Source organism: Dipodomys ordii, unplaced genomic scaffold, assembly GCF_000151885.1.
Source record: "Dipodomys ordii isolate 6190 unplaced genomic scaffold, Dord_2.0 Scaffold133, whole genome shotgun sequence".
In the NCBI taxonomy this organism is placed as follows: domain Eukaryota; kingdom Metazoa; phylum Chordata; class Mammalia; order Rodentia; family Heteromyidae; genus Dipodomys; species Dipodomys ordii.
Window position 1 is genome coordinate 5,162,181 of NW_012267349.1, and position 25,324 is coordinate 5,187,504.

Genomic DNA, 25,324 nt, shown 5'->3' on the forward strand with positions numbered 1-25,324 from the left:
GCTCTTCTTGCTTTGATTGTCTCTGCTGAGAAATCTGAGGTGATGCTCATTGGTTTCCCTTTATAGGTGATTACCCTTTTCTCCTTGACAGCTTTAAGGATCTTTTCCTTGGTCTGAGTTGATCCTGTGTGGATTATAATCTGATGCTGGGATGTCCTATTCTGGTGTGATCTATTTGGGGTTCTAAAAGCTTCTTGTATTTGGATAGGCCTATCTTTTTGTATGTTTGGGAAGTTCTCTGCTAGGATCCTGTTAAACAAATTTCCTAGACCATTAACTTCTGTTTCTAGGTGCTCTTCTACACCCATTATCCTTAGATTGTTCCTTCTGATGGTGTCTTCCAGGTGTTGTATAGATCTGTCATATTTCTTGGACTTGTCTTGGATGGTTGTATGTTCTTTCTCTATAAAAACTAGGCTGTCTTCAATCCCTGAGATTCGATCTTCTGCATGGTCTAATCTTTGAAGCTAGATTCTTATATATTACCTGTATCAGAATCAATTCCAAATGGATCAAATAGCTTACTGTAAGGCCAGATACCATGAAAATACTTCAGAAAGGGATAAGGGAAATACTAGGGCTTCTAAGTACATGTTAAAACTTCCTAAGTAATGATCAAGAATCACAACAAATCAAAGACTGGAAAAATGGACTTGTATCTGACTGAATAGTTACTGCATGCCAAAGCAAATACCTAGCAAGATACATAGAAATCCCATGGAATGGGAGAAAATTTTAAATAGCTATGCATCAGACAAGGGCCTCATATCTAAAATATATTTAAAGCTCAAAAAATTAAGTGCTCTAAAAATATACCCTAAAAAACCCGAAACTTAATTAGTTAATGGACTAAAGATTTAAAGAGGGGCTTAGCAGAAGTAAGAATGGCCAGCCCACACATAAAGAAAGATAAAATTTTCTGTTGCCCATTCTAGCCCATAATACTGACAGCAAGAAATAAAGGCTCTTTACCAGCCACATACAAAACATTTTGAATTTGGGGACTTAGTCTTCTTTTTTTTTTTTTGTTCCAGAGCTGAGGACTGAACTTGGAACCTTTCACTTGCCAGTCAAGTGCTCTTCCACTGAGCTTAATTCCCAACCCCAACTTAATCCTTTAAAATAATAGTCTCTTGCTTAGAAGTCACAGGGACAAGACTTTTTTAAGAGTTTGGGAAAATATCTTTTTGGTCTGGATGTGGCCTTAGTTTTCAGGTTGTGCGCTTTTCTGATGCACATGCTGCCTTGTCTAAAAGAAGATGATCTTGGTTTTATATCTATAAAGAAGTTATTGATTAACCAGCTGGGGTAGCAAACTCACTGAGTCTCCTTTATCCAATTACCAATCAAAAAGTCAGAAGTGGAGCAGTCAAGAGCAGGTAGCTTTGCAGAATAGGAAAAAAATTAACTACTAAGGTACAGAATAGGAAAGAAGAGCAAAGGCTTCCATAGCACAGCTTTAACACATTAAGTGGCTTCATTAATATATTATAGTTCATCTGCTAAGACTATCTTAGACATATGCTATTTATTACAAATGAGGGAAATCATGGGATCTATGTTTCTTTGGGTCTGGTTTACTTTACTTTAATATGATTTTTTGCAAGTCTTTCCATTTCCTTACCAATGGGCCAATGCCATTCTTTCTGATGGAAGCATAGTATTCCGTTGTGTATATATACCACATTTTCTTGATCCATTTATCTACTGAGGGGCATCTGGAATAGCTCAATAGCTCTGTACATATGACCATAAAAGATGATGATACGCGAAATGAACTTCAGGACATGAAAATAAAACATTTTTCTTTGTTGTTGTACTTAATGCATTATGTGATTTTTTTCCTTTTTTTCCCCATGGTTTATCCCCTGTTGTCACTGTACTTGATTTTCATGCCCTGGGTATTTTATATATGTTTATCTGCATTAGGGAAGGGAAGTGGAACAAGAAAATGGTGAGACAAATGACAAAGGTGAACCAATGTAGCAGCAATACTCACAAGACAATATGTTGGAAATGAACTTTAAATCTTTGGAGGGAGGATTGGTGAGGGAGAGAGAAAGGGAGAGAAAAATGAAAGAAGGAGTTACAATTTTGACAGGAAATGTACTCACTACCTTACATATGTAAATGTAACCCCTCTGTACATACCCTGACAATAAAATTAAATTAAAAAATAATATATTATAACTCAGATCTATGTCTTTCAAAATCAATAAATTTTTATGGCACTAGGGATTTAACTCACAAACTTGAATGTGTTAGTCAAGTGTTCCTCACTGAGCTACATCCCCAAATTAGATGTACTTAAAATCAATTAACAATAAGTGAAGCTAGAGTGCTCCTTTAGGTTTTCCCTTGGGTGCAGTAACTGAGTAAGCACATGCAATTTCTCATAGGCCCAATTTCTAGATTCCTGACTATAAATATCCAAATGTATTTTCCCTTATTACTTAAAAATTCAACTTGTAGCAAAATTGAAGAGTTACAAAAATTAGCACCAAATTTCCTTGTTTTCTAGCTACCTTTCATTGTAACCTAGTTTAACTGTGCTCACATTTCAGGTAACAATAGTTCAATTATCACCGACCAGCTATCAACACAGGTAAAATAATATTGCTTAGCAAATTAAATAAAGTAATCTAAAGTTTTAAAGGAAGATCTAGAAGCTGTTTCAATTGTCCTGGAAGCTACTTTTCTCTGCATGAGCAGAGTATTAGTGGGCATTTGTCAGTCTAGATATTTTAAAATATTACTTGCAAATTATGATTGTAGAAGAGTTAGAATTGTTGAATTATAAGGTAGGCATAACCAAGCTTTTAGGCTTAGGTCACATAATTGAATAAAATGGGTTATTTTAAAATTATTTTAATTATCTTACAGTTGTTACACAAAGGTTTCATATAGAAAAACAGTTCATGAACACAATGTATCTTTATCAATGTCACCCCTTTTAACTTTCTAATCTCCCTTCCATCTACCCTTCCCTTATTTATATTAATTTTATGACATAGACAGTGAATTCTTCTGTTTGTTTATTTTTTATTGTGAAAATACCGTATAGAGGGGCTACAATTACATGGGCAAGATAATGAGTACATTTCTTACCAAGCATTGTTGCCTCCTCCTTTGTTTCCCCTTCCCATCTCCCCTGCCCTCTGCTCCACCCCCCTGACCCCCTCCCCCTCCCTCCTTCCTCCCCCCCTTCCCCCATCTCTCCCCCCCGCCCCCCCCCCGCCAAGTTGTAAAGTTAGTCATTATGTTGAAAAAAGACAGTGAATCTTTCCCTTTCCCTTCTCTCCCTCTTGGCCCTATCTCCCCTCTTTGACATACCCATTTTCTGGTGCTTATTTTATTTTATTTATTTATTTTAGAGTAGACAGTTTTATTTGAGATGATTTGAGCTTTCTTGAACAGGTCTAAGCATTAATACCAGAAAGCAATATTTTCTTTCCTTCTTTCTTTCTTTCCTTCTTTTATGTGTATTTTTTATTGTAAAAACATTGTACAGAGGGGTTATAGTTACATGAGTAAGATAATGAGGGAGGAATAAGAGAGGTGGGAAGAGAAGGAATGGTAGAGGAAAAACAAAGGAGGAGGTAACAATACTTGATAGGAAATGTACTCATTTGCTGGTGTTATTGTGCTGGACTTTGATCTAGTCTTTCTAAAAGCTTATACTATTTGAACTCTCCTAAGGTCTATTATACTTAAGTTAATTTATTTCTAACCACTTGCAAAGCACCCAACATGTTTTACTTATAGATTTATAGGTCCATTCTACATACCACAAATGAGGGAAATCATACAACCTTTGTTTTTCTGAATCTGAACTACTTCATTTTCTATAATTTTTCAAGTTTTCCTATTTTCTTTAAAAAATTATTTATTTATTTATTTAGGTCAGTCGTGGGGCTTGAACTCTGAGCCTGGGTGCTGTCCCTCAGCTCTTCAGTTCAAGGCTAGCATCTACTACTTGAACCACAGCACCACCTCTAGTTTTCTGGTGGATTATTAGAGATTAGCATCTCAGGGACTTTCCTTGCTGGGGCTGGCTTTAAACTGGGTCCCTCAGATCTCAGGCTCCTGAGTAACTAGGATTACAGTTGTGAGGCACCAGTGCCAGGCGTAAAATTTCTTTAATTTTAATTTGTATTGTTATTGTAGAGGTGATAATACAGAGGGGTTACACTTACATGAATCAGATTATGGATAACAAGTACAATTCTTTTTTAAAATATGTTTTTTTGGGGGGGTCCAGTCGTGGGGCCTGAACTCTGGGCCTCGGCACTGTCCCTCAGCTCTTCAGCTCAAGGCTAGCGCTCTACCACTTGAGCCACAGCGCCACGTCCAGCTTTTTATCTTTTTGCTTATGTGGTGCTGAGGAATCGAACCCAGGACCTCAGGCATGCAAGGCAAGCGCTCTACCACTGAGCCACCTTCCCAGCCCCTAAAATATGTTTTTTATTATAAAAATACTGTACAGAAGTGTTATAGTTACATGAGCAAGGTAATGAGTACATTCCCTATCAAGCATTGTTACAATTCTTTTTGAACCATGTTTCCCCTTCTCTTGGTCTCTCCCAATTTTTTCCTCACACCCCCACCCACAAGATGTACAGTTCCTTTTCCACATAGTGTCTAGTGAGTACCACTGTTGTATTTGTTCCACCCATTTTCTTACAAATGGTACAATATCATTATTTCTATTAGATGAGTAAAATTCCATTATATATGATATATACATATGCATATATGTTTACATCCACATATATTTATATATGTTACACAGATAAATGTATATATACACATATATAGGTGTATATACCTATATATATACATGTATGTATTTATGTATGTTTGTATTTATCTACATATCATATTTTCTGGATCTATTTGTCAATGGAGGCCATCAGGTCTGATTCCATATCTTGGCTACGGTAAATAGTTCTGCAGCATGATTGTGCTTAATGCTTTACTGTAACCTTGTTTATGTTTTGTTAAATAAATGCCCAGGATTGGAATTGCTGGATAGTTCTATGTTTAGTTTTTTCAGGAGCCTACAAACTGGTTTCTAGAGTGTTTGGACAAACTTACATTCCCACAAAAAGTGTATTAAAGTTCCTTTTTGGCCAAATCCTCATAGCATTTGCTGTTTGCTTTCTTGATGGTGGCCATCTAACAGGGATGGTGTGCAACCTTAGTGGTGTTTTGATTTGCATTTTTCTTTACGGCCAGAGATAGTGAACATTACTTCAAGTATGTATTGGCCATTGTTACTGCTTCTGAGAAGTCTAACTCATTAGCCATTTATCAACTTAGCTACTGTTTGAGGGTTTAATTTTGAGGATTTAATTATTTAAATTCTAAATATAGTCTGGATATTAGACCCATGTCTTATATATAGCTGGTAAAAATCTATCATTTTGTGGACTTTCTATTTAGTTATAAAAATGCCTTGGTAACAGTACTATTTAGTATAATTCCTGTCATGTCTTTCTGATAGTAGAGAGAAACTTAGAGGCCTTAGGGTTTGATAATAATATAAACCAAACAGCCATAATTATACCCAATCAGAAAAGGAGACTCAGGCATGGATGGATATAGGCCTTTAGATGCAATAGCAAAAGAACAAAATCAATTTATTTGCCTTGCAAAATGACTTATTATCATCCATAACATTATACTTTGGGCTGATTTCATTTTCAGAGTTCAAATTTGTTTATACTATGCAGTAAGTATGAAAATACCTATAACCTCTGCTTTTTTATCAAAGATATGGAACTTACCATTTATGTACTAATTTAAAGTTTCAAAAAAATTTTCACTTATATGATTTTATTTTTACTGGTCCTAAGAACCCTACCTAAAAGGGCCCATATAGGGATGTCACAGGTCTGGAGGCTGAGAGTCCAAGGTTTCAGTGTTAGCTGGTTCTAAGTCTTGTAAGGGTCTAGCCTCTGCTTCCAAGATGGCACTGTGTATAAGAGTATAGGAAGGCTGTGTCCTCTCAGAGCAGAAGAGTAGAAGATGAAATGTAAATAAAATATGCTGAATATTCAATATTATAAGGATCTTTGTCTCTTTCACCAATGGAGGGACAATCCTGAAGCAATTACCTTCCAAGACTTCATTTCTTAATATAAGCACATTGGTCATAGTTATATATAAGCGAATTGGTCATATTTCAGCACATCAATTTTGGAACGAAAACATGCAAACCATAGCAGTGTCCTATGCCCATTTTATACTCTAGGAGACTGAAGACAAGAAAAGCTGTATGATCCATCTAGGGTTATATGGTAAGCGTTTATGCTGGATTCTTACACCTGAACCAATATAATTCAAGGGCTTCGCTACTAGATCGGAGATTCTATACAGAAATGCAGAATTAAGACATTAACTATTAAATAATGAAATTTATATGTCTGAAACATTGAATATTGTTTTAGTCCTTATATAATCTTATTTTTTTAAAAAAATCGATCATTTATGTTTATATCAACTGTGTCTCTCTATCTGTCTATGTCTAGTAGTTATAAAATTCTGATTCCTTAGACAGAATCCTGGGGAAAAGAGGAGACCAGAGACTAAGCGCTCTATTAGCACATCCATTATTCTAAAAAGCTGTTTTTAAGCCATGGAGTGACAAAGAAATATTTGTTTTGAATTGATGGTAGGCATAGTGCATATGAAGATTCATTTCATTTTTTTCAAAACTAAATTATTAGAACGAGTTCTTTATTCTCATTGGAATTACAAGAATGAACACTGTTCAGCATTTTTTGTTGTTGTTTTCTTTTTTCATCCTCTTATTGACTCACATATTATAGCAAATAAAATAGCACTGTATATAGAAAACAAAAATGACTTTTTTAAATCAAAATGAGCAATAGAAATGAAAAAACAACTGCCATAAAAGAATAAAATTCTTAAATCCATCTGGTCCTAATAAAGTCAGTGTGTGTATAGGTATCTATTGTATGTAAAGGTGATAAAGGAACCTTCCATTTTTGTACTAATTTACAGTTTGAGTGCACTTTCACTTTCATGATTTCCTTTTTACTGGTTCAAAGAACCTTACCTAATAGGGCTCAGGTAGGGCTGTGACAATCACATGATTGTATAGAGTGTACTAGCACATTTCCACATGTCTTCTTTGTATTCTTTTGTTCTGAGATGACATTTGAAGTCATTTGAGTGTTTGTGAAAAGTGTAGGAAACTGTGTGATATTTGACATTGTGTAGCTATTTCCCTGAAGAACTGCTCTGTGAAGGAAGAGGCCTACTTGGGGAGTGGAGGTGTGGTTTCTGGAGACCTTAGAAGTGGAATGGGCCTGCAAACTAGTTAGAGTGCATAGAAGGAAAGATCTTCCCATTCATCAAGAGATTTGTGTGAATAACCCACCAAACCAAACAATAAAACCTCTTAATATGCCAGATGCACACGAAGTTCAGGGGCAATGCTCTACTTCCTCTTAGTGGTTTGGAGGTCAGTGGACATTTTGAATTCTAAATTATTTCCTTGGTGCCAACATTCTGACTTGAATTTTATTAATAATCCTGAATAAATATATTAGATCAGTACATGATACATTGCATGTTGCATAATTTAGATAGATGTAGTATTTTTTTTTCTTTCCCATCCTGGGACTTGAACTCAGGGCCTGGGCACTTTCCCTGAGCTTCTTTTACTCTTTGAGCTTTTTCAGTTTATGTGGTATGAGGAATCAAACCCGGGGCTTCATGCATTCTAGGCAAGCATTCTACTATTAAGCCACATTCCTAGCAATAGATAGATGCACTCTTGATCCTTCTGCTTTTTCCCCCATTTCTCATATGATCACTAGTTCCAAATCTTTTTTATTAATAAGTTTTTTCATTGTGAAAATACTGTACAGAAGGGTTACAATTACATGAGCAAAGTAATGAGTACATTTTTTTATCAAGCATTGTTGCCTCCTCCTTTGTTTCCTCTTCCTATCCCTGCCCTCCCATCTCCCTCCTTTCCCCCCCACCAAAGTTGTAAAGTTTCTTTTTTGACATAACGAATGATCACAAACAAGACCATACTAACGCTACAGCACAACTATGTTTATTGCAGGATTATTTACCATAACTAAGATATGGAACCAACACAGATGTCCCTCAGTAGATGAATGGATCAAGATAATGTGGTATATATACACAATGGAATTCTATGCCTCCATCAGAAAGAATGACATTGTTCCATTTGTTAGGGAATGGAAAGACTTGGAAAAAATTATATTAAGTGAAGTAAGCCAGGCCCAAAGAAACATAGGTCCCATGGTTTCCCTTATCTGCAATAACTAGTACATGTCTGAGACAAGCAAAAATGGTCAGATCCCTCTGCTTTTAAGAGAATAGAAATCCTAGATTTCAGGATGTGAAGAAGATGGGGTTTTGAGAGATTGCCAGAGTAGCTATTGCTACAGAGTTGTACCTGTGGGGAAAGAAACAGGATGCCACTTATTTTCCATTATTTTTGGTGCTTAAATAATACCTTATGTTGATTAGAGTTTCAATATTCCCTTGGTTTTTCTCTAGAGAGTTCAATGTTTCCAATTTGATTAACTTAAATTTTCATCTAATTGTTTCTCATCTATATGTCCTCAGGTAAATATGTATATATACATACATGTATACATGTCTATATACGCATACATACATATATGATCTGAGATTTTAATACTAAATTTGAAAGAATATCAAATTCCCTGGGCATAAGTATACCAACTGTAGACAACGTGAGGAAAATCTTACCGTTTTATTCCATACTTGGCACAGACTTGGCACCTAGTATTTGCTTGATGAGCCAAAGGAATACTGTATCTGCTCTCACGGCACAACAGAAATAATGCAATTGACAAGGAAATACATGGGCATTGACTCTGATCCTATCATTAGACTAATATTCAAAGGCAGTTACTTTTATAAGTAGATAAAGAGTTGAAACTGGGTTACAGTAACCTGGAAACCCATGGAGTTTTCTTTCTATCACTATTTATCATCAAATGAACATTACATTTCTCAAAGTGGTGTTACATGTGATGCTCTTGTTTTTATGATTTGATCATTATGAGTAGACATTGTATCTGGAAATCTTCTAGTACATTCATTTAACAAAGCATTTTCCAAATCATATTCCATGGGACATTAGTTCCAGGGCTACATAATGAATAACTTGGAAATTAGATTCTTTGGTTTAATAATAGTAGAAAATGTTACATACATTCTCACTTACAGATGTCTGTGTTATGTCTTAAAGATCTCCAAGAAAAATGCCTTTGAAGAAGTCTCCTTAATTGCACTTCCTTGTGAATGTCCTAAATTATGAGAACATTAAACACTGTGTTTATACTGTACATATTAATGGTTTTAGAACAGTATTTCTAGGGATAAAAATTTGGGGTGTTACTGTCATGTGAGGCCCAGCTTTGACCAAGAATTTCCCAATGATCTCCAACCCTTGAGAGTAACCTGTTCCTTTGATTGTTTTAACTTGAAGGGAGACTCAAGGATTTTTAATTTTTACCATGAAGATAGAAGGCAGACCAGACATTCATTAAGGACATATGCATTTTCTTGAAGTTTTGATAGAGAGAGCCAGAATGTTATACAGAAACATCATTTCCCTAGCTCATTCCCTTTACTCTGTTATAATTACAGTGCCAGCCCTTTTCAATCTCAGAAATGCCCTGATTTGAGCACATGGTAGTTCTCAAATTCTACTCCACCACCTTAAACACATTTTTCTTCATTTTGTTCTCTCTTTTGACAGCTAATTCCCTCTTGTCTTTCTTGGTTTTTCTCTACACCATGCCAAGTATCCACTTCTACTGTGTTATTCCTTAACCGTTAGTGGCAAGGAAGAAGCAAGCATCTTTCTACTGTGAGGAAGTTTCAAAAATTCTCAATGGGAAGCTGGGGAGATAGGTGGAGGGAAGGGATGGTAGGGGAAAAACAAAGGAGGGGGTAACATGCTTTATAGGAAACGTACTCATTACCTTACTCATGTACTCATGTACAGTATCTCTACAATATATATATATATATATGTATATATATATGCATATATATATATTTATTTAAAAAGCTTCTAAGAGGAGGCAACAATGCTTGATAAGAAATGTACTCATTACCTTACTCATGTTACTAACCCCCCGTACAGTATTTTTACAATAAAAAGTATTAACAATAAAAAAACTAAAAAATATTTTAAAAAAGCTTCTAAGAAGCCATGAGAGGATTCAGAGTTAAAAACAAATAAGTAAAAGCCAATCTTTCTCTACAGGCCATGTAACAGAGTTCTCACTACAGATAATGTGCTGCTCTCTATATATTGTGATATCTACTTATACGACGTAAGTTGTTTTTCAATAGGTCTGCAGGTGTACTCTTTAGGATATCCATGCCTATATCCCCACTGTGCTCAGAGCTCAGGTTCAAATCTGCTTTATCTCCTCCCTCCCCTTAAGATTTTTCACTCTGCTCTTCTAGTTCCTCTGTTACATCTCTCCCTGGTACCATGCTTTGCTTTGCAACCGTAGTCTTCTCTGACTCTTAAGTGATCTTTTCCTAACTCAATATTCCTTTCTGTATTGTCAAATTAAATATTGACTACTATGAGTTTCACACTTACTTGCTCAACTGAATTTTGAGTTGAACTTCCCTGTGACATATGTCCTTGAAAATAGAAATAGTCCTGATTGTTCTGCATCACTTGCTGGGCCTTGTATATTCTAAGGATTGAATGCATTAGGAAGTTTCTTTCATAGAGACTTATTTAGATCCACTCAGCTATTGTAGAACACCTGGACAGCTTCCAAAACTTGGTTTTTGTCAATATTATAGCAATGAACATGCATGTGTAAGTGTCTTTACAGTATCCTGGCTTGTGAAATTCTGGGTAGATGCCCAGGCAACTTGTAGGTGGGAGCGGGAGAGAAAAATAGGGAAAGAGGGAGAGGGTGGGGGTAAGGGGTGACATTGTTCAAAAAAGAAATGTACTCTTTATCTGACTTACATAACTCTAGTCCCACTGTACATCACCCTGATAATAACAACAAAAATTTAAAGAAGAAATGTACTCAATGCCTGACTCACATAACTCTATCCTCCATGTATGTCACCTTTATAATAACAATAAAAATTTAAAAATAGAAGAAATTGATTTAGATATTATCTATCCCCAATCTGAAACCCTCTCAGTGATTTGCATAAGGTCACCATGTATACAAAACAATGCAAATTGTGAAAAAATGCTAATTTATTTATTAGAGGAATATAGCTCAAAATTAAGGCTCTACAACTCCCAAAGAAGTTTAATTTTGCATTGGATTGAGATTTACTGCCCTTGAGAATTACTAGCTTGTGTATTACAGCTCTGATTTTTCTCTTTAGTTTTTCCCATAGGTGAAAGCATGGGGAAGATTTTATGAACTCTGTTGGCTTCATGTGAGATTTACATACAGTGTCTATGTTGTGCTGAAGGCTGGCCGAGAATCTTCATGATTTCATGAGAGAGCATGTGCCTATTTACCACTTTATTTCATAGAAGAAGTGATTTGCAATTCACGAGGTCAGCTAAGCACATTTCTGACAAGTGTCATTTTTCTCAGGGCTTTTAGGGAATTGCACCTTTTCCTTGTGAAGGGAGTTGATGGGGCACACCCCTGTCAGCTGTCACTGCTGCTCTGGGAGGAGGCTGTCCACTGACAGGCTTGTGGCTGTTCCTTGGCAGAGTATTGCTGTACATCTCCTCTGAGCAGGCCATTTATCATAGAACTCAGCCTGCACAAAGGGATGTTGCAATTTCATAGCCATCCTGCAAGTGACAGGTGATCACCCTCGCCTCCGGTAGGGTCTGCTAGGTCTGTAGAGGTGGTGAAGGTCACTCTGCAGGTGACATCACTCTTCCTGAGAATGGCAAGCAAGTTCAAATGCACAAATACTGCTGCCATGCACCCTTCACCAAGTTCTCTTTCAACAAAATGTTGATTGTCCATTCCTGGTAGAATTTAGGATTCCTTCATGGGTTTATCTTTTTCCCATTATTCTACTACAGAATAAAAATGTGTCTCTTTAGTGAACAAGAGGCACTTATAGTCTCAAAGCTTTATATAAATTCTCTAATCATGATTTGCGATTTCATTGTTCTCAGATGAGAACGCATTAGGTTCGTGCTGGATGAGGGTGTTCTCTCTGTTTTGGGTCAGCTTAGTAAGGCTGCTGTTTTTGATAAGTGCCTGGGTACAATGTAGTATGGAACTAGAGATTCATTGAATGCATGATTCCTCTTGCCTCTGGCCTTTATTCAGTATCATCCCTCATGCCTGGAGTGTGTTAATACCTCACACTGCAGCTGGCCTCCCACATTTGGTAGTCACTTAATTCACAAGGTGTCTTCTCCAGGAAGCCGTCTCTGATTTACCCTCTAGATTGGGTATTTTCCAAATACTCCCACTGGGACATGCAATCAGAATATCTTATATAACTCTATTCTATATGATGAATTGTTGGTTAAGAGTATTTTGCATATCATTTACATGTTTTGATACGTTCTTATTTAGTGCATTTTATTCTATATCATGAAACACGGTTTATTTAAGGAATCACCTATCATTGGATTGAAGAGATATCAGAGTTTTGTTTTTTTACTATCGGAAATAATGCAAAGATGAATATTCTAGTAACTGAGTCCTTACAGCTTATTTTGGAAGAACGTTAGAAATGAATGTTTGAAATATTAAAATGTTGGAGATATCTTTTTGTGTTTGTGGGTTTTTACCTCCTACAATCTAATTAAAATTGGAAATTTGAGTACAGTGTGAAACAAATAAAAGTAGCAAAAGCCCCAGTGAGATAAACTGAGTTTATATTAGTTTGATAATTGTATAGCATAAGTTATGATAATATCACATAATTACTCAACAAAATAACACATATAAATATGTTCTAGGATGTGGCAAGATGCATAAACTAAGAGAATGTTGTAGTATAAAATATGAGCATGGTGCATACAGAAATACTATAAACAAGGAAACCTAGGGAAAACAATGCCATGATATTCATGATACATTATGAATTTCTTTTCAAGCCAGAATGTTAGCTTTTTGGAAGGGATCTGTTCAGATCAGATGACATTTGAATTGAGACTTAAAGTATAGGGGTGACTTGTGTATTGGAGAAGAGAGATAGTATATGGGGAGAAAATTCTAAGTGGGAAGAAATATGATGGCAAAATTTTAAAGCAGGAAATCAATGGCATTTTTCCAGAATTGCGAATATTGCCCATTTTCACCCAAATAAGAATTAGCATTAAAAAAATCCTTCCATTTGTCCAACACTTTATGTTTCTTGTTTTAGATACATAAAAGAAAGACATTTGCTTTTGTATTAATATGAGTGTACTTTAGGAGCCTTTCTATCATTACCTATTTTCTTGCTTTTCTAAAAATTAGAAATAAATGTCAAATTTTATGGAGTTATTTTTCCAGAGAAACCATTGAGAAAATACATGACTTTTCTCTGAATTTTCAATATGAAGTTTTAGATAGACAATTTTATAATATTGAATCAAACTAGGGTTTTTTTTGGCTAAGGCTCACTTGTTCATGATGTTTTATTTTTTTGTATCTGAATATGTTATTGTGTGTTCACTAAGTTTTCTAGTAATGCCTTTTACCTGTATTTTTATTGTTTACAGTTTCAGCTACCCTTGGTCAAATAGGAAAAAAACAAAGGAGGAGGTAACAATTCTAGACAAATGTACTCATTACCTTACTCATGTAACTGTATCTCCTCTGTGCAGCATCTTTACAATAAAATAAAATTTAAAAATACAAATGAAGAATACATGAAATAAACAATTCATGCATTTATATTGTGCCACAAGCTGAATAATTTGACAAAAATATGAGTCTCATTCCTACTTCCCAGGACATGAATTATTTCTTTGTTCCGTGGATTTGTGCTCTATGTGACCCCTTTCATTTAGTCACTTCTTAGCCTCCTTGTTTATCAGAGTAAATGTGTGCCTTTCACAATGCTTGTGTTCAGTAGCCATTATTTTAGTTAATAATCTCCCCCAAAGGACAGTTCTGATATGCCAGACAAAAGCAGTAAAGTGATTTTTTTAGTTGAGTGAAAATTCTCCACTTTCTAACTGAGCAAAATAACATTAACTGTTAGGATCCATAATAAGGTGAACTTGCTAATATCATACTATGTCTAATTTCTAAATTAAACATTATCATAAGATTGTACATTGAGTATGTGCAGAGTTTGGTGGCTTTTGGATGTACCCATTGTGGAAGATTAGATATCTTGAAAATATTTCCCACTTAGATATCCTGAAAATATTTCCCACTAACAAGAGGATACAACTGTAATTAGAATATTTACATTTAGGCAAACTTTCATATTTTTTAAATAGTGTATCAGGTTTATCTATCAGCACTCTGCTCTGTAGAAATTTGTAAATTGGATACTATCTTATCTTTGAAGGTTTGGTCTGGAAGAATTTCTCTGAAATCCATTGATATTAAGAGTCTGCTAACTGCTTTTTTTTTTTTAACAAATAGGTCTGTTCATGCTTCATATTTCCAGTGGAGTTAATGTTGGTAAACTATTTTTCTCTATGAGAGTGTTCATTTCATTTGGATTTCTAAACTTGTTTTCATATATGTTTACCAGATAGTTTCTTGTGACAATTTTAGAATTCTCTCTGATTGAAAAATCATCTCTTTGTCATTACTTATTTTGTGAATCAGAGCCAAATGGTTAGCATTTATAATATATAGAGAACTGGGAGTAGTTATGAAACTTAAGGTTCTATGCTTTTGATTGGCATTTCTACTTAGCCTTTCTAGGACGTACAGTGTAATGAAAAATATAAAGTGCAAAAATATGCAACACATTTAGTGTAAGAAAAGAAATACAGGAGCAAAGGCAGATTAGTAAGATTGGATATCTTTACTTTCATTGGAATTGGATTGAAAAAATAAATTATTTCAAGGGACCAGGTAACACTAGGAAATAAGTCATTTATATGGGCCTTATTTTCATGGCCATATGAATGTTTCACATATCCAAAAGGAAAAGAAATATACAATAATGGCAGGTATAGCCATAAAAGCCAAACTAGTAGATATGAATGAAGTTTATTTACATGAATTAAACACAATCACTAAGAAGCAGAGAGTGGGGGATAAAACGAATTGTTATTTCAAACTCTGATGCTTTGTTAGCAGTCTTCTTTACTAAAGCATAAGTTAAAAATTCTCCAGTTACTTTTTATTTATCCAGAGAATTTTGCACTGCTGGAGAAATGACCTTCAAATATGAAAAGAGGAAGTTGTGGAGGGATGCTTGTTTTAGTTCAGGATTCAGGATATCTGGAAAGTCATGGTGATAGATAGGAAGGTGAAAATGCTTGTTGTTTTCTAGCTACATCTCCTGCCTGAAAAGTTTGGCAGCTTCACTCTCATATTTAGAAAAGACTAATAAAAGAGCTTCAGACACCAAAAGTGAGCAAAAATAAAACGTTCCTTACACCCATCAGAAAATCAAAACTGAGAGCAAACTGCCATTCCAGTATCTGGAAAGATAGAGGAATGCAGATGCCCCGCACCTGAGATCTAGACACATTGAGAAAAAGTTCATGCAGTAGTGGGAACTCATAAAGAAGACAACTTGCTGGAGGCAAAATGTGGAGGTAGTGGTGAGAAACTCCTAGGAGCCACAGAGTTGGCGTGTGTGTGTGTGTGTGTGTGTGTGTGTGTGTGTGTTTGTGTGTGTGTATCTGTGTGTGCATGTGTGTGTATGTGTGTATCTGTACATGTGTGTGTGCATGTAAAAGAATTTGAATATTCTTGGATATGCATTATTAATATGACATCACTTGTTAGAAGAATGGATATGGTGAAGGCTCCTCACATTAGGGCACAGTGTTGAGTTAACAGCATTCCTGGAAGTACTTGTGTGGATTATGCAGTCTACATAGATGTTAGTGATTTTATCTTTGTTGTCTTAAAAAATAAATATTTAGGAATTGTTGAATTATTTTTATTTTCAATGACAATGATTTTTTTATTGTCAAAGTGATGTACAGAGGGGTTACAGTTACGTAAAAGTACATTTCTTGTTACCCCTTCTCTCATTTTTCTCTTACTTTCCCTCCCCCCAACCTATCCATTCCCAAGTTGCACAGCATGTTGTCTTGTGTATATCATTTCCAGCATATTGTCTTGTGTATATCCCTGTTGCATTGGTTCCCCCTTTTCCCTTGTCTTACCATTCTGTTGTTCCTCTTCCCGTCCCTAATTCAAATAAACATGTATACAATACCAGGGTACCAAAATCAAATACAGTGACAACAGGGAATATACCATAGGAAGAAGAGCATAGAAAAGAATCAAGAAATTACATAGTACATTAAAAACAACAATAACAAAGATAAATCTCTTGTGTCCATGTCTTGGAGTTCATTTTGCCTAGCATCACCCTATGTGGTCACATGTACATAGCTATTGAGCTATTTTGCTCATCTGCTATGATTATCCTAGACATATACTAATTATTGCTAAGCACCATGGGACCCATGGTTCTTTGGATCTGGCTTATTTCACTTAATATCATTTTTTCCAAGTCTTTTCATTTCCTTACAAATGGGGTGGTACCATTCTTTCTGATGGTAGCAAAACATTTCATTATATATATATATATATTTATATATCAAGAAAATATGATATATAATGTAATACATATGTATAATATAATAGAATGTATATATAATATAATATATATCACATTTTCTTTATCCATTCATCTACTTAAGGGCATCTGGGTTGGTTCCATATTTTAGTCATGATGAATAATGCTGCTGGTAGCTTTAGTATGGTCTTGTTTGTGATCATTTGGGTAAATGCCCAGAAGTGTTATTGCTGGATCATGGTAGCTTTATGTAGACTTTTGAGGAACCTCCATACTGCTTTCCAGAGTGGTTGAACAAGTTTACATTCCCACCAACAGTGCAGTAGGGTTCCTTTTTGGCCATATCCCCTCCAGCATCTGTTGTTACAAGATTTTTTGATTATAGCTATTCTAACTGGGTTGAGGTGGTATCTCAATGTTGTTTTGATTTGCATTTCTTTTATGGCTAGAGAGTTTGAGCATTTCTTCATGTGTCTATTGGCCATCCTTCTTTCCTCTTCAGAGAAGTCTTTCTTTAAACCTTTAGCCCACTTATTTATTGGGCAGTTGTTTCTTTAAAGATTTGTTGTTGGGGGATTTAATTTTTTGAGTTCCAGGTATATTTTAGATATGAGACCCTCGTCCGTTGTATGGCTAGTGAAGATCTTCTCCCACTCCTTGGGCTTTTTTTTTTTTTTATCTTGCTAGCTATGTCCTTTGCCATGCAGAAGCTCTGCAGTTTCATGCAATTCCATTTGTCCAACTTTTCTTTGATTTGTTGTGTTTCTGGGTCTTTATTAAGAAAATTTCAGCCTGTGCCAAAGAGCCCTAGAGTTTCTTCTATTCTTTCCTGTAAGGTTTTAAGGGTGTCTGCTTTTACTTCGAGGTCTTTGATCCATTTGGAGTTGATTCTGGTGTTGTAGGGTGATATATAAGGATCTAGCTTTACATTTCTACAGGTGTTTAGCCAATTTTGCTAGCACCATTTATTGAAGAGGCTGTCTTTCTTCCATCCTATTTGTGGTTCATTTTTCAAAGATTAGGTGGCTATAGGTCTGTGGGCTCATTTCTGGGTCTTCAGTTCTATTTCATTGGTCCTCAGGTCGTTCTTGTGCCAGTACCAAGCTGTTTTGATTACTATGGCTTTGTAATAGATTTTGAAGTTTGGTATTGATATTCCTCCAGCACTGTTTTTTTCCTACAAAGAAATGTTTTTGCTATTCTCGGTCTTTTGTAGTTTCAAATGAATTTTTGGATTGCTTCTATTATTTCATTGAAGAATGAGGTTGGGATAATGATGGGTTTTACACTGAATTTGTAGATAGCTTTTGGCAGTATTGCCATTTTCACGAAATTAATCTTCCCTATCCAGAAGCATGGGAGGTTTTTTTCTACTTTCTTAGTTCTGCTTAATTTCCTTTTTTAGGTTTTTGAAGTTTTTATCATAGAGGTCCTTTATTTCTTTGGTTAAGTTAATTCCTAGGTATTTTATTTTTGTCCTGCTATAACAAAAGGAGTTGCTATCCTGATTTTAGTTTCACTTTTCTAGTTATTGGCAAAGTTGCAGGGTATAAAATTAACCCTCAAAAATGATTTGTATTTTTAACATTACAATTATTTTCTCAGCATTTATCTTCATGAATATAAAATATATTACAATAGAATATGATATATGTACTCTAACATTTAAAATATTCAGTATAAATAATGCCAGTTGCTCAAGCTTGTAATCTTAGTTATTCAGGAGGTTGAGATCTCGATGGGTCAGAATTCAAATCCAGCATGGTCAGAAAGGTCTACAAGACTCCATTTACAATTAAACAATGAAAACCTGGGTGGAAGTAGACTGTTATTCCAACAAGCACAAGAGACCCTGAGTTCAATTACGAGAGGAGGGAAAATCTTACACATATTGTAAACATTTAAACTCTTTACATAAAATAAAAAGGAGTTTCCTTCTCAAACCTCTCCCATTCACCCTCTATCTATAATCCCAGTAATTAAAAATGTGTGGAGTCTTGATACTAAAATATTTCCACTGTATACGTGTGTGTTTGCTTTCAATATATATTTTAGCACAGTGCAGGTGTAATGTTTCATTTCTTTATTTGATTTCCAGATATTTAATGTATCTGTTTTAGTGGTGCCCTTTTAGAAATAGTGGTAGAAGCTCACTCCAATGATCCTTTCATGAAAGGAGAAACACATTTTTGCTGTAATGAATATTTTTCAGTTAATTTTTACAATGAACATTCCTTACTGCTTCCTTGTTTGGTAAGTGAAGATAAACATATTTTCCTTTATCAGATCTTTAAAAATATCATATATATTCTGCTTAAGTAATGAAATATGCAAAGATGACAATCCTACATTCTACTTTTGAACTTTACTTGGAAATAGATTTTGAAAAAGAAAATCAAAAATATGAAGATAGTGCCAAATTTTTCCAAAGGCCTGTCAGCTGAGATGATTAATGAGGAGACAGTACCAGTAGCCAAGTGCTTCTAGAGAAGCAAGTGAAATTTGGGAGGGAATCACCTCAGACTCTACTGGACTATAGCAGAGTCTTTATATCATCATATCTTGGTAAGCTTCTTTGGATAGTTGGAGACTTGAGGTGTTTTGTTGTTGTTTTTTTTTATTATTGCTCATGGAACTTGAACTGAGAGCCTGAGTGATATCCTTGAGCTTTTTACTCAATGCTGGTACTATACTACTTTAAGGCACAATGACATTTTTTAGTTTGCTGGTCGTCAATTGGAGAAAAGAGTCTCACATACTTTCCTGCCCAGGCTGGTTTTGAACCACAATCCTCAGATCTCAGCCTCCTAGTAGCGGATTACAGGTATGAGCCAGGAGCTCGTGGCAAGACGAATATTTTTTTATTTATTGTTTCCTCAAATCTCTACCTAATGCACGATCCCTTCAAATGTTCCCAAGTTGAAGGTAAGTAACAATATCTCATTCAGGATTTAACTTGAATTTCCCTCATGACTAAAAGTCATGACTTTATCAACCATCTCTCTATTGCTCCACTCAATCCTTTCCCTTTTTTTCTGATGCTTTTTTTACCCCCAATGTATTGTGTATTTAGGCTTTTATTTTCCAAACTTCTCTCCATTTAATATATTTATGAAATTTTACAATCACAATAATACATTTTGAAAATGAGATTTTCTTTTCCATGTAGTAAGTTTATTGTAATTTTCCTTTAAAGGTTCTGCTGTTTTTGAGTGAATTCATATGTTTGTCTTTTTATTTTCTTTTTTTGTATGTTTTTTATTGTAAAAATGCTGTACACAAGGGTTACAGTTACATGAGCAAGGTAGTGCGTACATTTCCTATTGAGCATTATTGCCTCCTCTTTTGTTTCCCCCCTCCCATCCTTCCCTCCCACCTCCACAACTACTGCCCTCCTCACAGGCGTGAGCCACCGGCGCCTGGCTTCAACATAGTGTTTTGTACCTCTCATTGTTACAATGAGTCAACATGTATCTTTATTTAAGCATTTTGTTTTATCCTTTCCTCTCCCAAAATTAGAGAAGTGAATATACAAGATGCAGGGCACCAATATCAAATACAATGAAAACAGGTGTTATAGGAACATACATAGCAACAAAAAAAATCACATGGTATATTATACGTTAGAAACAATAGCAAGAAAGAAAAAAGATATTTGTGTCCCGATCTTGGGGTTCATTTTGCTTGTGGTCCTATGTACATAGCTTTTGGCTTTTTCTGCTTGTTCTACACATGTACTAGTTATTGCAAATAAGGAAAACCTGGGACCTATGTTTCTTTGGGCCTGGCTTACTTAATATAATTTTCTCCAAGTCTTTCCATTTCCTAACAAATGGGGCGATGTCATTCTTTCTGATGGGGGCATAGAATTCCATTGTAAATATATATACCACATTTTCTTGATCCACTCATCTATTGAGAGGCATCTGCATGGCAAAGGACATAGCTAGTAAGATCAATAGAAAGCCCACAGATTGGGAGAAGATCTTCACTAACCATATAATGGACAAGGGTCTCGTACCTAAAATATACTTGGAACTCAAAAAATTAAATCTCCCAACAACAAATCCTCAAAGAAACAACTACCCAAAATAAATAAGTGGGCAAAAGACTTAAAGGGAAATGTCTCTGAAGAGGAAATAAGAATGGCCAATAGACACATGAAGAAATGCTCAACCTTTCTAGCCATAAAAGAAATGCAAATCAAAACAACATTGAGATTCCACCTCATCCCAGTTAGAATGGCTATAATCAAGAAATCTAATAACAACAGATGCTGGAGGGGTGTGGCCAGAAGGGAACCCTACTGCATTGTTGGTGGGAGTGTAAATTTGTTACTGCTCTGGAAAGCAGTCAAAAGACTCCACATAGAGCTCCTCTATGGCCCAGCAATCCCATTTTTGGGCATTTACCCAAATAATCACAAACAAGGCCATACTAAGGCTACCAGCACAACTATGTGTATTGCATCATTTTTATTTCCATCTTTTGTTTTGTGGTAGGCTAATAAAAGTTATTTAAAAGTTAGGCATAATAAATTCTGGAAAGCTATGTATGAGACATTATTTGTGAAAAGTGTTTACAGGTTTGTTTGTGTAAAGAACCAAAGAAGCAGATATAATCCTTTATCTCATGGAGAGAGGGAGTTAAGTGCCATCCCAAGCATACTTATAACATAGAAAAAGAGAAGACAGATACTCAGAAGATAACATAGAGATAATAAGCAGCCCTTTGAGACAAAAGTAATGGTGAGTGTTGCGACCAAAAGCCAGGGAATGATGGCTAGAATCAGAAGGCTGCAAACACAGAATTTATTCTCTCCTGGTACTCAGTAGGATATGCTACCCTGCCAACATCTCCTTTTTGGCTTCTCTTCTTCAGGAATATATGGGAATACATTTCAATTGTTTTAAACTTCAATTTTATAATAGCTTTTAAAGAAGTCTTGGGAATTTCATACCAGGTTCACAGAATGCTTAGGTTTGTGACTTCATGAGTTTGGCCAAGATTTAAGCCAAGAATAAAATCTGGGAACAGAGGTGGTACAGATTATATAGTGATGACTGTGATTCCATCTCTTTGGAATCTGCATCTCCAGATTCCCATGTGGGTCAATAGTTTTATTGCTTCAAAGACAGACAGAGAAAAATAAAGTCAGAGATGAATAGAAAATAAATAGGTGACAGATATATGAATGGATTGATGATACACACACAATGAGATGATAGAAATGGATGGATGGACAGAAAGACAGATAAAGAGTAGTCAGAAGGCAAGGTTTTGTTGGGTTTATTAGTTGTATTTATTGACTTCTTTTAGGTATTTAAGTTATGCCATCATAGCTGAAATCATCAGAGAGAAGTCTGATGAAGCTTCTTTTTGAATTAAGTATCTTCTATTTTCCTTATTATTTTACTTTATTCTCTAGAAAGATAAATAGTAGAGGCTCCCAATTCTGGGGTATAGTCTTGTCTGATCTAGGATATAAAACAGTGAATAAAACAAGAACCCCTATGTTTCTTACTGGTATTTCAGATACCTAAAATACAAACTGTCCTGTGCATAACAATAAAAATTATGTTGTATTTCTTAATATAAATAATCACAAAAGGAAATAAACACTGAAAATTCCATTTCTAATAATATGTGCTTCTGTAGCTCTCTACTAATATGGAACTGAACATTAATAATAAGTAGATGAGTTTGAAACTCTTATTCTCAGCTACTGTGGAGTCTGAGGCAGGTGTTTGAGGCTAGCCTGGATAGCACAGTGAGAGTCCCATCTCAAAAATAAAAGCAGTCTTGTGTAGACCTTAAGTATTCTTCCAGTTCATTTCTTTCTTTTTCATTTACAGATAAGGAAAATATTAAAAATATATTAATCAGTAGTTAAATAGTAGCTATGATGATTGCTTATATTCCAGAGATGGCTTCTAGTATTGTGAGGAATTTAGAACATATCATATATGAAGAGTATGTAGGTGCTGAAAAATAGTATCTTTATATTTTAGAAAATAGGGTTTATGCCATATGTTTCTCACTGTGGATGGCTGTTGATTAAAGTGAATATTTTGAGCAGGAATGTAAAAAGGTCTGTCATCACATGTACACTTTTGCATGAGCTTTGTTGTTTAGAGAACTTGGAGATGTGATGCAATTATACAGCATGAAACCCTAGGGCAACCTTTCCTTGGTCATGTAGGGGTCTACAGATAACACAGTGAGAAGTAGGAGCAGGGAAGTAGGGAAAAGCTGGAACAAAATCCCCATCAAATGTTTTTCAGACTGGTGATGTGATGATTGGAATGGAGTTTCGTCCTTCAGGCCTCTGGAGTTTCTATGGATAAGATACTTGTCATGCAAATAAATTTCTACTCAGATAAATTGGAGTGATGCTTTTATCTATAGGAAAATAAATGAAAGAATAACAGATGACTAAAATGTTTCTTTTAGTTAGCTTAAGAGAAATAAAAGATGATTATAATGTTTCTTTTAGTTAGCTTAAGAAATGAATATGTAAACAACTTCCCTATTATCCAGCCTTACCATTCTTGGGCATCTACCCAGGCATTACAAGTCAGGATACAAGTCATGTTCATTGCTGCACAATAGCCAAATTATAGAAACAGCCTAGATGCCTACAATAGATGAGTGGATCAATAAAATGTGGCACATATACACAATGGACTTTTACTCTTTCATTAGGAAGATTATGATTATGTCATTTGCAGGGAAACGGATAGACCAGAACAAATCATTTTAAGTGAGGTAAGCCAAGCACAGAGTGACAAACAGTACACGTTTTCTGTCATATGTGGAAACTAGATTTAAAATATAACTCGACAGTGTAACATACAGGACTCTAGTCATGCACACATAAATTAAAGGAGGATACTCTTCAGGGAAGAACCCAAAGATGTAACTCCTCTGAACATTTAAAATACTATTTATGGGGACTGGGAATTGTAGAGTGCTGTCTACAATTCATGAGGTCCTTGGTTTGATTCTTTGATGCTTAATAAAATTAATTTTAAAAACTTTAATAATAAAAATAAAATAAAGTAATACTTAATGGAAATGAATTCCAGGAAATGGAAATAGGGGCTTTTGTTGTTCTTGTTGTTGTTCTTTTTTGGGGGGTGGTATTTGGTTTTGCTTTCTTTTGTCATTTTTTGGGTGAGGCAAAGGTTGGGCCCAGAAAAGAAGAGAAGAGAGGAGGAACAAATGCCATCATGCTATTTTATAAACACTATCTGGAAAATCAACTATGTAACTTGTGGCAGGGACAGGATGGGAGGGGGGAGCTGGGAAAAGGAAGAGGTGACATTGTCCATAAAAGAAATGTATCTGATTTATGAAATGACAACTTCTCTGTACAACACCTTAGTGATACCCATGAAATTATATTAAAAAAGAAATGAATCCAAGCACTCAATAAAGGGAATACAAGAGCTGGGCTCTGTTAGTTCACACATGTAATTGTAGCTACTCAGGAAGCTGAGATCTGAGGATCAAAGTTTGAAGCCAGTCAGGGTAGGAAAGTTCACGAGACTCTTATATCCAATTAACCACCTGAAAACTTGAAGTGCCTCTGTGGCTCAAAGTAGTAGAGCACAAGGTTGACAGAAAAAGTTCATGACGGTGCCCTTAGTTCAAGTCCCATACCTGACCAAAAAAAAATCATCAATCAATAAAGCAATAATGGAGAAACTTCGGGTTTTCTTCTTGTTTACTTGTCTTCCTGCTGGGAATGTAGGCCATGGTCAGGAGGAGAATAAATTTTTTTGGGACTGGGTTACTTCACTTAATATAATTTTTTCCAAGTCTTTCCATCTCCTAACAAATGCAGCAGTTCTAATTGTTATTCCATAGTTGGTGATTTTTTTTTGTCAGTCCTTAGGCCTGAACTCTGGGCCTGGGTGCTGTCCCTCAGCTCTTCAGCTCAAGGCTACTCCTCTACAACTGAGTCACAGCGCCACTTCCAGTTTTCAGAATGGTTTATTGGATATAAACCAAAGCCTGGGCTGGCTTTGAATTGAGATCCTCAGATATCAGCCTCCTGACTAACTAGGATTACAGGCATGAGTCCAGCTTATAGTTGGTGATTTTTTTTAAAGTTACTACATTTCTGAGGAGATTGTTCTGCCAGAAAGGAGAATAATGGAGGCTGAGTAGTGTCTAACTAGATTATTTGTAATATAACTCTAAAAATGGAACAAGGAAATGTATTGAGGATTCTATTTTGGTGGGGAGAAGGGGAAAGGGAATGTAATAAAGGAAGTGAAATTTATGGTAATACAGTATAAATGTGTGGAGATATAACAGTTAGCTTCCCTATATAATTAATATATGCCAATAAAATGATGAATAAAACCTAAAGAATATTAGCCTATTTTAGAATTGGATTTTTTAGAAAAACATCTATTTATACATAGGGGCCTATATAAGCATATATTAACTTATCATCTATGTGACCTTGTGCTGACATTTTGCATACAGGAGATACATATGGGAAATCAGGAATCCACTAAATATCTTAAACAGTTATACTTGAAAACTATGATTTGTGATATATATTGTTTTCTTA

General features: G+C 35.3%; 1 protein-coding gene across 1 annotated transcript in view; it reads left to right on the plus strand.

Moving 5' to 3' along the window:
* The window catches only part of Thsd7b (thrombospondin, type I, domain containing 7B), a 793,597-nt gene that overhangs the window by 299,151 nt on the left and 469,122 nt on the right, over positions 1–25,324 (plus strand). The gene's annotated exons all lie outside the window — the stretch shown is intronic.